Source organism: Dendropsophus ebraccatus, chromosome 4 (assembly GCF_027789765.1).
Source record: "Dendropsophus ebraccatus isolate aDenEbr1 chromosome 4, aDenEbr1.pat, whole genome shotgun sequence".
NCBI lineage: Eukaryota > Metazoa > Chordata > Amphibia > Anura > Hylidae > Dendropsophus > Dendropsophus ebraccatus.
In genome coordinates, this window is record NC_091457.1 from 52,774,840 (window position 1) to 52,789,265 (window position 14,426).

Below are 14,426 nucleotides of genomic sequence, written 5' to 3' on the forward strand. Positions count from 1 at the left end.
AGGAGAACTCCTTCTTTCATCCTCCCCAGCCTGAAGTAGCATGCTCTCACCTCCCCTGCTCCAGCGCTGATGTCTGTATCCCGTAGCTCCGCTTCCAGATGCTTCTGGGTCTTAGTGGGGACCAGGGACGTGACGTGTCGGGCCAATTAGCCAGTCAGTGGTCATAGCAGAGTCCCACCTCTGCCCCTTACATCTATGTGACATGTACTGCTTGACTAAACACTGTACAGACCATGTCCACCCCTTCATGGCAGTGGTTATTTCAGCAGAATAATACTCCCTGATACATTGCAAATTTATGTTCAGGAATGGTTTCTTACAGGAAAAGACCAATACAAGGAAGGACTCACCTCGCAACTTACACAATCTCTAACATCTTGGTGCCAGATGCCACAGGGCATGTTCAGAGAACTGGTTGAGTCCATGATGCTCAGGGCTCTTTTGGTGGCACCAGGGGGAAAACATACTAGCAGGTGGCTAATGTTATGACTTATATTTATATATTCATCAGTACTTGAGGCCAGAAGCTGTGATCAGTGATATAATTCTACAGGCATGTCCTAACATAGAATGAAGAAAATGTATAATTTCTGTTTACTGTTTGAAGTGTATTCAATTCTTGGATCAAACCCTCCCAGTTATTTAATGCCTCTAGATTCAATGCAAATCCCAGGAGGTATTAGAGAAGGGAGTTGTAAATTTGTTCATCCCTCAGGCTTCACTTTAAACGGTACAAACTGGTTCTCTGCTCCCCAGCTCAACGGCTTCACAGGGAAACCCAAGATATGTATAGTGGACATACTCCTTATTGCCAATATCCATATATACGCAATTATATTCTAGCCTCACTTTGTATTGAATACTAGGACAGCCGTAGTGGTACACTGTGCCCTAGTATGCATCTCATTTTATAAGGTATAATCACTGCTGGAATTATGTAACTCTGCAAACCTAGAATTGGAAGCAAGAGTCCTCAGCCACAACGCCTTTCCCTGCTTGCTATGTCCATTCTCTCCCTCCTTGATGGACAGCTCAGAATGACGGTGCATGTGTGTCCTGAAATCATCTGCTAGCAGCCTGTTGTCTGTAAAATCTCTCAGCTTGAGCAGAACAAATTACACCAAGTGAGGTGAAGTTAAAGGGAAACTCTCATGAAATAATATATGAAAAAAAAAAAAAATTCTCTTCAAATTAACTGGTGGCAGAAAGTTGCTCTCTGCTGCCACTTATGTCCATGACAGGAACTCTCCAGAGCAGTAGCAGATCCCCATAGAAAACCTTTGCTGCTTTGGACAGTCCCTGTCATGAACAGAGGTGGCAGCAGAGAGCTGTCACACAGCAGACACTGTGAGGCTGGAAAGAATACACATCTTCCTGTAGGGCAAACGGCAGCTGATGACTACTGGAAGACTTGAGATTTTTAAACAGAAGTAAATTACATATCATTTGAAGAAAAAAAAAATCCTCTATCAGTACCTTTTTAACCGAGTGCTTTGTGCACAGGAGATAGTTTGCAGGTACATAGCTCATATTGCACACTAAGCCCAAGCCCCTCTGTCCCACGAGCCCCATAGCAGCTGCGTGGTCTGCCATTGTGGTACCTACGCTATTCCTTCATTTTAATCTCCGTTCATAAAGCTCTTATCTTTTGTTTGCCCATAGTGCTGCAGTGTAATCTCCCTCTCATCTTTAGTTTCTTAGCAGTAGCAGCTTCTCAGCTTCTGCTCACATATTACTTTGAAAACCCAGTGCCTCAGTAACACCTTCTCCCTTCACATGCCATCTAGTACAGTACCGTGTTAGGGTTCATTCACGCTTTCTGTGAACAGTCCATATATATAGACTTCGGAACTCAGGTCATCATTGTTCTTGATATTCATTGAGTTGCGAAGTAGGTTCTGTAGCACATTGTCCATATATACAGACCTGAAAGTGGGAATGAACCCTAAACCATAAGCTCAGCACGCTGCCAGCCTGTTCAGTCAAGTATACTTTATCCAGCACTAATTCCGGTATAGCAGAAAGCAGTATGTGCTGTGATTGGCCAGATAAGGGAAAGGAAGTCCTGGTATGTGTACTGCTCATGAGCAGCCCAGTCTTAATTGCACAGAATAATACTGCTTTTACACAGAACGTGCAAATTTGCACGATAACGATCGAATTCAAACGATAATCATACGTGTAAACACAGCAAACGATCGAACGACGAGTGAGAAATCGTTCATTTTGATCTTTGAACATGTTATTAAATCGTCGTTCGTAAAAAATTCGCAGATCGTTCCATGTAAACAGTCGTTCACCGATGTGCGAGATAGATCCCAAAATCATCGCGAAACGAATTTTCCGTACGATATATCGTTCCGTCTAAACGCTGATCGTTATAAAAAAAAAAACGTTACTTCGAAATCGTTAATTGACGATCGGGCGAATGATCTTTCCGTGTAAACGCAGCATAAGAAATAGCTACGAAGGGGTTCAATGGATGGATTGAGTACTTGGTTAGATCTAGTTGCCTCCAACAAATGTTCCTTCTATGACCTCTCCATGTAGCAGGAGATCATACACAACCAGAGCCTTGGATGGAATGCTGCCACACAACACAATGACCTTTCATCTTCCTAAACAAAGGTGTCTATGGAATGTATGATGACGTGTACAGTAAAGCAGGGGTTGGTGTGTGCTTAAGGTGGAGAAGCTCATCCTCAATATGGGTATTGAAGAAGCAATCATTATATAAAATACAGGGGCGTAACTAGAAATGGCTGGGCCCCATAGCAAACTTTTGATTGGGGCCCTCACGCCCTCAATCGACCACTACGCCATCAACACACTCAGCTGTACACAGGTTCTGTACACCATATAAATTACAGTACAGTTATATTAAGTGACTCACAGGGGACGTCTTCTCTGATCAGAGTTGTTTCCTTTCCCTTTTCTTCTTCATCCTTCCTGGGCCATTAGAACTTCTCCGAGCCACGAATCCACAGAATCTGTCAGAGAAACATATTAGGCTCTTCACTCTAGCACCAAAACCAAAAAAAGTAAAGAAGAGGGGGAAACAAACCCACCCCACTAACCAGCCATGCAGGACCAAAAATCACAAAGTTTGTATAATCATATATCTTTATTTGTATGTATGAAAAGTATGTTACAAAGCAAAATTTAAAATATTTTTTACATAATAAAGGAACTGACACATGAACAGATCCCCAGAACAATGGTGGTGGTAAATAATATAGAGCAATATATGAACAAAATACAGAGATAATAAATTAATTTACACAGACGGAGCACTGGGCATTGGGCATGTAATAAACTGCATTTAAAGCATAGTGCTTGATAAAGTGCATACAAAATACTACCCATATGTCCTTAATGCAACGACCACCATACCACTCACCTCTTCACTCTAGCACCATCCTCATCTCTATACACACTGCACATCTGTATTGGCCCCTTTACACCCTTGTATAGTGGATAGCCCTGACACTATGTGATCCCCTTATAGTATATGCCCCTCTGTGTATTCCCCTTTACTGATGCCACCCTTGTTGGCCCCTTATAAATTACCCCCCGTGTTGTCCATCCCCCTTATAGATGCCCTCTCATTTAGTCCTGTTATAAATGCCCCCTTATGGTGTCCCCCTATAGATGGCCCCCTGTATTATCCCCCTATATATACCTCCCTGTATAATCCACCATAGATTGGCCCCCCTATATTATCCCCCATAGATGGCCCCCTGTATATCCCCCATAGATTGCCCCCCCTGTATATCCCCCATAGATTGCCCCCCTGTATATCCCCCATAGATGTCCCCCCTGTATATCCCCTATAGATGGCCCTCTGTATATTCCCAATAGATGCTTCCCCTTTATATCCCCCATAGATGGCCTGTATTATCCCCAATAGATGTCCCCCCTGTATATCCCCCATAGATGTCCCCCCTGTATATCCCCCATAGATGGTCCCCTGTATATGCCCCATAGATGTCCCCCCTGTATTATCCCCCATAGATGGCCCCCTGTATATCCCCCATAGATGTCCCCCCTGTATATCCCCCATAGATGGCCCCATCCTGTATTATACCCCATAGATGGTCCCCTGTATATCCCCCATAGATGCCCCCCCTGTATATCCCCCATTGATGTCCCCCCTGTATATCCCCCATTGATGTCCCCCCTGTATATCCCCCATTGATGTCCCCCTGTATATCCCCCATAGATGTCCCCCCTGTATATCCCCCATAAATGGCCCCATCCTGTATTATCCCCCATAGATGGTCCCCTGTATATCCCCCATAGATGGCCCCCCTGTATATCCCTCATAGATGTCCCCCCCTGTATATCCCCCATAGATGGCTCCACCCTGTATTATCCCCCTTTGCAAAGCAGATAGAAAATAAAAAAAACACAACTCACCTAACTCCCCCGTCGGCTGTCTTCTCCTCTTCTCCAGGGGGGCGTCCTGGGGATTCCCGGGCAGCACAGGTGTCGGGCTCAGAGTGGCTCAGTGTCCGCCGGGGCAAGTACTTCTGGCGCAGGGTGCATCTCTAACAAGCGCTCCTGTGCCGGAAGTACAGGCTGGGAGCGGACGCTGAGCTCACTGGTACCTGTGCTGCCGGGACGGCAATACGGTGGCAAGGGGGGCAGCATCCCCGACAGCACAGGTACCAGTGAGCTCAGCGTCCGCCCATAGCCTGTACACAGGAGCGCTTGTTAGTGCTTGAAGTCCCTGCGCCGGAAGTACTTGCGTCGGCCCCCGGCAGACGCCAAGCCACTCCGAGCCTGTCACCTGTGATGCCCGGGAATCCCCGGGACACCCCTGGACCCCAAACAGCTGTAGCACCCGGGAGGCCTGCTCGGCCGCCTGGTGCTACAGGTTATGTGAGCTCCGGGGGCCCGCGCCACGGGCCCCCGATACGGCGGGGCCCCGTAGTGGCCGCTACGGCTGCTACGGCGGTAGTTCCGCCACTGATAAAATACCATTGTAAGAAAGTAATTCTGTAGGTCTGCATATATGCTCGGTCAAGTCCAGCTCATATCATGAGGCAAGAGGAATAGCTTCCATGCAGTGAAGTGTTTGGCAATGAACTCTAAAAAAATTTTTAGCATTAGTTTGTTATTCCACTTCATACCCCATCTTCACTTAAAGCAAAAAAAACTGTTTTTACAGAAAATGTGCTTATATTCTGAAAAAAAAGCAACCCAGTGTGTGACATCACATTGTGCCAAATCAGTTACTCAGTTAAACAAGTAAATCTAATGAGGATTTGTCTGGTCTGCCCCCTGGTGTTGGCTGTTTGGAATAACAGAAACTATCTCTAGTCTCTTCTCTTTCTAGATCCATTAGAAACATGTATCACTTCTCAATACATGGTAAAACTTACTAGTTATATTAGACTTTAGAGCAGCTACCAGTTTTGTAAAGGCAACCATAGACATTTAGGCATATCCGCTGGAGGAACAGAATTTTAAAACCATTCTGAAACAGACTTCAAGCAGTGCTTCCTGTGTAGTTGTGAACAGACCCTTACAAGAGATAGGGCCTGGAGACCATTACTATATACAGTAGGTTCATAGGATTAACTCCATTTTGAGGGTCACAATAAAGGTGTAGTTATAAGACTGTGATGTAAGGTACAGTAAAACTGGTTTTAGATTCATGGTGTTAGTGAGTGGACTGGACTTTTAGCCCAATGAACCTGCTAATATGCAGCAGAGGATCTTTACCTGATGAAATGACAGCTGGTAACCAATCCTCTCTTCTCTCCTGCAGTCTGGATATAGCCCCTATGCTAATGAGGGGCTTAGGAGCACTTGGGGTGTCACCCTAGGCCCAGAGCACCAGCTAGGTCCGCCCCCTCCTGTGCTGATTACTATGCATTTATAATTACGCATAGTGGGTGGCCCGGAGCAACCCCCTCCCGTGCTGCCCGGGAGGTGGCGGACTGGGCAGGCCTAGCCGGTGCTCGGGGCTTAAGCCCCTATTACACGGGGTGATTAGAGGAGAAAACGTTCCCCGCTCACTGCCACCGTCATTACACGCAGCGGCAGCGAGTGCAGGGGAGACCGCGGGGAGCTGCCCGGGTGATTGCTAGATCGTCTGGGCCGCCCATAGGGGATATCGGTGGTCTGCTGCCACCGCTCCTGTTCCACATAACGACGGCAGCAGATCGTTGCTGTATGAGTTGAAAGACTCATGACTGCAACCATCAGCCGACATCGTTCATGTCGGCTGATCGTTGCCTTCTATTGCACAGAACGTTTATGGGCCGATAATCGTTCCGTGTAATAGGGCCTTTAGGGTTATGTCCAAAGTGCTCCTAATCCCTTTATTAGCATAGTAGCAATTAGGGGCTACCCACAGGCTGCGCGGGAGAAGAGGGAATTCGTTACCAGCTGTCGAGTAAAGATCTTCTGCAGGATATCAGCAAGTTCATTGGGCTGAACCTGCTGATCGGCCCGCTTTAAGCTTTTGTGGGAATGGAAGCTGGTGCTTAATCTGAGCTTTGAGGAAAGGGGGGGGGGCGGAATTAATTTACCCACCCTAATCTTATCTCCCTAACCCTTATCTCCCTAACCTGATTATCTACTCACTCATATTAAGCAGGGCACTAAGACGGGCATTATTGTGGCACGTGTGTGCGGAAAAGGTGATAGAACATGTGGACTAAGTTCTATTTATGAACCTGTATTAGATGGTGAATATTTTTTAGATGCAATTTTTTCGAATCTGCCTGTTTGGCTATTCACCCCAAATTTTCCATAATCCGAAATTTGCACCCAGTTTATCATTTGCACAATTTTTTAAAATTGCACACACAGGTGCAGGCCTACATCTGGTCAGTACTAGGTAAATATTGTTGCACATTTTTTCTTCGCACGTTTGAGACTCAATAGTAAATGTCCCCCTTTGTCTTGCCCCAGGTGAGGGGGGTTATTGGTACTGATGCTGGATTGTTCGCACTTGCATAAACAGCCCTGGAAAAATACACCTCACAATCATCATAGAATGTGCATGTGTGCAGGGTTTTCGTGCTGATTCTGATGCGGCTCCTGAATTGCTCCAAGCTGGAATACCTGTTCTCAGTGCAATGCTGAGGGACACAAGTGCTGTACACCATAGACTCGCCTATCTAATGTCATGAAAAATTGGGCTTAAAGGGGTAGTGCGGCGCTAAGAAATTATTCACAAAATAACACACATTACAAAGTTATACAACTTTGTAATGTATGTTATGTCTGTGAATGGCCCCCTTCCCCGTGTCCCCCCACCCCCACCCGTGTACCCGGAAGTGTGGTGCGATATACATACCTGATCCGTGTCGCGCATGTCCGCCATCTTGTGCCAAACGTCATCTTCAAACGGCCGAATAGCTGCCGCCGTTCCTGATGGCGGCCCCCCTCTGCCGTGTCAAAACTGTGCTCAGCCGCGATTGGCTGAGCACAGTTATGCTCAGCCAATCGCGGCTGAGCATCTGATGACGCTGCAGAAGGCGGCCGGCACTAGGGAAGGTCGGAGTGGTTCGGCCATCCGTTCGAAGATGACGTTTGGCACAAGATGGCGGACATGCGCGACACGGATCAAGTAATGTATAATGCACCAACACTTCCGGGTACACGTGCGGGGGTGGTGGGACACGGAAAGGGGGCGATTCACAGACATAACATACATTACAAGGTTGTACAACTTTGTAATGTGTGTTATTCTGTGAATAATTTCTTAGCGCTGCACTACCCCTTTAAGAGAAGTCTGGTGAACATTTTTATTAAAGTATTGTATTGCCCCCCAAAAGTTATACAAATCCCCAATATACACTTATTACGGGAAATACATATAAAGTGCTTTTTTTCCCTGCACTTACTACTGCATCAAGGCTTTACTTCCTGGATAACATGGTGATGTCACAACCCGACTCCCAGAGCTGTGCAGGCTGTGGCTGCTAGGGAGGATGATGGCAGGGGGACATTGAGGGACACAGGGCACTGGAGGGACACTGAGCATCCCTCTGCCATCATCCTCTCCAGCAGCCACAGCCCGCACAGCACTGGGAGTCGGGTCGTGACATCACCATGTTATCCAGGAAGAGAAGTCTTGATGCAGTAGTAAGTGCAGGGAAAAAAGCACTTTATAAGCATTTCCCATAATAAGTGTATATTGGGGATTTGTATAACTTTTGGGGGGCAATACAATACTTTAATAAAAAATTTTTGCCAGACTTCTCCTTTAACCCCTAGACGACCCTGGACGTAGGGTTACGTCATGGAAGTCTGTCCCCAGACGACCCATGACGTAACCTTACGTCCTGGGTGTTTTTCCCGCTATGAAGCAGGTGGGGGCCGGCTGCAATCAGCAGCCGGGACCTCACCGGTAATGACACGCTGCAGCGATCGCGCTGCCGCGTGTCATTAACCCCTTAAACGCCGCGCGACCGTGGCGTTTAAGTGTAAGTGACCGGGGGAGTCCCCTGTCACTTACCGATCGGGACCCCCGCAGTGTGACTGCGGGGGTCCCGATCGTTGAAACGGACTGCCGGAGGTCTCTCACCTGCCTCCGTGCGGTCCGATCGGCGATCTGCTACACTGAGCCTGCACAGGCAGGCTCAATGAGCAGATCGCCGATAACACTGATCAATGCTATGCCTATGGCATAGCATTCATCAGTGTAAAAATCAAAGTACTGGATGTAAAAGTCCCCCAAAGGGACTTCCAAAGTGTAAAAAAAAAAAAAAAAAAAAAAAAAAGTTCAAAACACCAACACACTACCCCAAAACCCCTCCCCCAATAAAAGTCTAAATCACCCCCCTTTCCCATTATATAAATAAAACATATAAAAATAAATAAATAGATAAACATATAATATACCGTAGCGTGCGTAATTGTCCGATCTATTAAAATATAATAAGCGTTATTGCGAACGGTAAACGGCGTACACGAAAAGAGGGGAAAAAGTGCGCGGATTACCGATTTTATGTTACATTATATATTAAAAAAAAACAATAAAAAGTGATCAAAAGGTCCGATATTCACAAATATGGTATTAATAAAAACTAGAGATCATGGCGGAAAAAATGACACCCCATACAGCCCCATAGGTGAAAAAATAAAACCGTTATAAGCGTCACAATAGGCCCATTTTATTAATATTTAATTGCCAAAGAAAAGGATTTCATAAAAAAAATACATATATAACATTAGAGAATCTGTGTAACCTGCATATGGTTGTGTTCGGACTGACCTATAGAATAATAGTATCATGTTGCTTTTACCATATAGTGCATTACGTAGACACAGGAACCCCCCAAACGTTACCATATTGCATTCTTATTTACGATTTCACCTATTTATATCTTCATAAATAATATATTTGGAATTCCATCATACATGTTATGGTAAAATGAATGACGCCATTACACAGTACAACTATTCCTGTAACAAATAAGCCCTTACATGGCTTGTAGATAGAAAACTGAGAGTGCTAGAGCTCTTAGAAGGGAAGGAGGGAAAAACGGAAACACTAAGATCAAAATTTGCGCGGTCCACTGGGTCATTTTGGGCCTGGTCCTCAAAGGGTTAAAGTGACTGTACCACCAGACCCAGGCTGAAGCACTGGAGGCGGGCCGACCCACCCTTAGTGGGAGGAAACCCCTCCCCTCTGTGATAGGGTTCCATTGATTCTAATGGAGTCATGTCATGGAGGGGCTGTTGTTTCTTCCCACTGGGGGTGGGTCAGCCCGACACCAGTGCTTCTGCCTGGGCCTGGTGGTACAGTCACTTTAAGCCCAATTTTTCATGACATTAGATAGGCGGTGTTCACACCAAGGCTATGGTGTACAGCTCTTGTGTGCCTCAGCATTGCACTGAGAACAGGTGTTTCAGCTTGCAGCACTTCTCCTTTAACTACTTAGGGAAAGCTGAGCATGGACACAATTGCAGACAGAAGCTACAGCCATGTAAGTCAATGAAGTTGATGGGGCGCAGTTTCTGACCATAGGTGGACAGTTCTGGCCATGCTTCGTTTGCAGAAAAACGATTTGCTTTATGGTAGTGTGTTAGGTCTTTTAATGTGAATAGGAAAACCAGCTGTAAAGAATACAGCCAGCTGCAGTTTAGCACACTGCCTGCCCTATATAATGACACACGGGTGGGCACACACATCTGTCATTTATAGGCAGGAAGGCCAGCTCCACAGCCACGCCTAAATCAGCCTCCTTCTCCGTAAGCCACGCCCACTAGTATTTTCTAGTCCAAATACACTCGTCCCCTGAAACTACATTTCCCAGCAGCCCCGGGAGCTGTTTCCGTAAACAGCGTCTGCGGCTGAATGGGCTGCTCCCTAACGGCTGTGACTTGCAGCATCTGCTGTCCTCAGTGCAGGCCCTCAGCGCTAGGATGAGGAGCCGGCCGCAGCTGTGAGGGGACGTGTGCTCCGGCCGGGCACTCCTCACTGCAGGTAAGCCGCAGCTCACGGCTATTATGTGTCCCGGTGCTGCCCCCATATCCTGCACACAGGTTGTCACCCAGCTTTCCCAGGATGCTGAATGCCCCATCCTCCCCTGCCTGCTGTATGAATGGCACAATCTATTATAGTGGACAGATCCCATTTAGGTTGTATTCACACTTAGCAGATTTCTTTCTGAAGTTTCTGTAGCAGAGAATCAGTTCCATTTATGTTAATGGGGTGTTGTTAGTGGGGCACACATGGACTTCCATTCAGATGAATAGGAGAGCTGCTAAAAACTCTGCAGGTGTGAATGTATCCTTGTGCTGCGTTTACACTGAACGATAATTCGCCCGATCGTACGATTAACGATTTCGAAGTAAATATTTTTTTATAACGTTTAGATGAAACGATACATCGTACGGAAAATTCGTTTTGCGATCGCTTAAGCCTATCTCGCACATAGGTAAAATCGGTGAATGACTGTTTACACGGAACGATCCGCAATTTTTTTTACGAACGACGATTTAAGAACATGTTCAAAGATCAAAATGAACAATTTCTCGCTCGTCGTTAAATCGTTCACTGCATTTACACGTACGATTATCGTTTGAATTTGAACGTTATCGTGCAAATTCGAACGATAATCGTTCCGTGTAATCGCAGCATAACCCCATGAGACCATCTAGAAGTGATGGCTGCTTGACGCCCCTGTGATGTTCACCACCATGTCACTAGACGTTCGGACAACATTAGAGATGAGTAAAGGCTGGGTCCACACTACGTTTTTCCTATCCGTTTAACGTGTACGTTTTATGGATAAAACGGATGCAGTTGTGTGCCATCCGTTTGGATCCTTTTTCCATTGACTTCCATTATAAAAAAACAAAACCGATTGAAACGGATGCGTTTCTTTTAACGTATACAAAAATAGGGTTGACTACGTTTTTCTGTTCGCTAAAAGTAACCAAATAAAAACGGATAGGAAAAATGTAGTGTGAACCCAGCCTTATTTTGGATTCATTTGTGCCCCTACAAAGTATGTACATGAGCAGGAAGCCCTTCTGTAGACAGGTGTCCCTGCACCTAGTGGTGACCATACATACACATCCTGTGTACAGGAACAGGGGTAAAAAAAAAAAAAATGCAAAAAGTTTGGATTCTGACAAATTGACATTTTTAGTGAAATAGAATCCAAATCTTGCTGAATTTATATGCTTGTCTGTTATCCGAGCTGTAACACTGAAGCAGTGAAGATCCAAGAATGGAGAAGGGTTACAACAATTTTATTCAGGAATTGTTTGGCCTGTAAATATGGATGAATTCATAATCATAATGATGATGGAAACTCTGAAACTGTATAAATCTTTGGCTACTATACTGATACAGCATGTTATTACAGTAGCCAGATGATATAAACAGTGCTGTAGCTCCAGGCATCATAATGAATGATGCTGCTGGGCGCTCCGCATTCCGTTCCGCAGCAAAGTCCGTATACTCCACGGACCCTTTTATGCGGCTGTATTTTTGCGTCAGTTAATGGCAGGGTTAAAAGACAGTGACAGGAGCTTCACTTACTGTCAGATCGGCCATTCATGTATAGAGTCTGCCACAGGCAGGCTCTATGCAATGATTGCAGACAACACTGATCAATGCTATGGCGTAACGATGATCAGTGTATATAATGTAAAAGTCCCCTAGGGGGACATAAAAAGTGTAAAATAAAAAAATTTAAGTTTTAAAAAGCATGCCACAGCCCCTCCTTCAATAAAAGTTTAAATCACCCCTTTTCCATTTTATAAATGCACATATTATATACCATAGCTGTGTAACTGTCCAATCTAATAAAATAAACCAATATTAACACAAGGGTTGCTATTTAATTACATTTTATTTATTTTTTAATTTATAAAAAGTGATCAATTTATCCGATCTACACAAATCGTGCTAATAAAAATTAAAGATCATGGCGTAAAAGGTGACGCCACATGCAGCCCGGTAGGTGAACAAATATAAGCGTAATAGGAGTCGCAATGGGGCAATTTTAATCATACTTATTTGCAAAAAAATAAATATATATATATATATATATATATATATATATTTAATTATAAATAACTCCACTTTAAAAAAAAAAAAAAAGCACTCAAAGAATTTCCAACAGGGTTTAGGAACTTAGTTAACCCTTGTTTACCCAGTCACTACAGTGCAGCGGAGATTCAAGCAGTTTCCCCGCTGCCTGTATGATTTTCATACATCATGCTGATCAGGGAAACCATCCAGGACAGGCATTCACCGTCCGCAGGTCTGCAGAATTTACAGAGGTATGAATTCAGCCTGAGGCTGCGTTCACACTACGTATATTTCAGTCAGTATTGTGGTCCTCATATTGCAACCAAAACCAGGAGTGGATTCAAAACACAGAAAGGATCTGTTCACACAATGTTGAAATTGAGTGGATGTCCGCTATATAACAGTAAATAACGGCCATTATTTCAATATAACAACCGTTGTTTTAAAATAACAGCAAATATTTGCCATTAAATGGCGGCCATCCACTCAATTTCAACATTGTGTGAACAGAGCCTTTCTGTGTTTTGAATCCACTCCTGGTTTTGGTTGCAATATGAGGACCACAATACTGACTGAAATATACGTAGTGTGAACCCAGCCTTAATCTGTATTTTTTTTCTGTAACATAGCAGGTACTATCAGAAAAATTCAACATAATATTTGTTACCCCAAACATGCAGTTTTTAAAATATCCCATGTGTGACCCTGGTGTGCTCTTTGCCTCATACACAGCCCTTGAAATACAGGGCCACCCTTTGGATGGTGGGGTCTTCTTTTAATTAGGGTGTTTTTCAGGTACCAAAATGGGGTTTCAAAGGAATTCAGGTGCCAAAAAATTAGAAACACCACCAACAGACCCCATTTTGTAAGCTATACCCCTCAAGGAATTTATCTGGGGGGGGGGGGGTCGTGAGCTTTTGACACCCCATCGTTGTTTCATAGATATTTTTATAGTTTAGACTTAAAAATGAAAAATTACATTTTTTTTTTCAGGTGTTGAACCCCTTAACCCATTTTGATATCCGTGGATGTAGAGAGGGCTCATGACATGAGGGGCCCCTGGCTGCTGTCAGCAACCAGGTACTGCAGCTATTAGCCCGAGGGACCCTCTTTTGTGATGTTCTAGGTGATTGGGGTGCAGTAGATATGCCCATTGTAGGTGCTGGGAGCTTTCCCAGTGCATTCAAATAATGTGGACATAGTCTTATTGGTGTTTTCTTAAGCCTCTTATGCAGGGCCGGCGTTAGGGGGGGGCAGACAGGGCAAATGCCTAGGGCCCCCATGCCCTGGGGGCCCCCTACGGCAGTTACAGTATGTGTCAGTGGCAGGAGTGCACAGACCGCGTCCTGCAGGCTCTGGCAGTGATCCCTGGCTACAGCTGATGGCTGATATCAGGGGTCACATAGAGGCTGCAGGACCCGCTCTGCTCCGGAGTGTGCTTCCTCCCCTCCCCCTCCCTCCAGCTTCACTGCACCTTGTGACCTCCTCTGTGTCACATGGTGTAATATTACAGCAGTCGGGACATGGAGGAGAGGGCTGCAGGCTGCAGTGTGAGGATCCCAGCCTGCTGCTGCTGCATGGACATTAGAGGATGCACCACTACTCCCAGCATGCTGCTAGTGGTAGTAAGTATACTGTATATGTAGTGTGTAGTGAGGGATGAATGTAGTGTGTGTTACATGTCTGTGTACTGTATGGTTTGGATTTGTATGTGTTTTCATGGATGTGTTAGTGTGTGTGTATATATATATATATATATATATATATATATATATATATATATATATATATATATATATATATATATATATATATATATATATATATATATATATTGTATAGTGTGTGTGTATTAGCACTGCTGACTCCCCTGTCCAGCAGAAGTGTAGAAGTGAATAGACTGTATATAGGA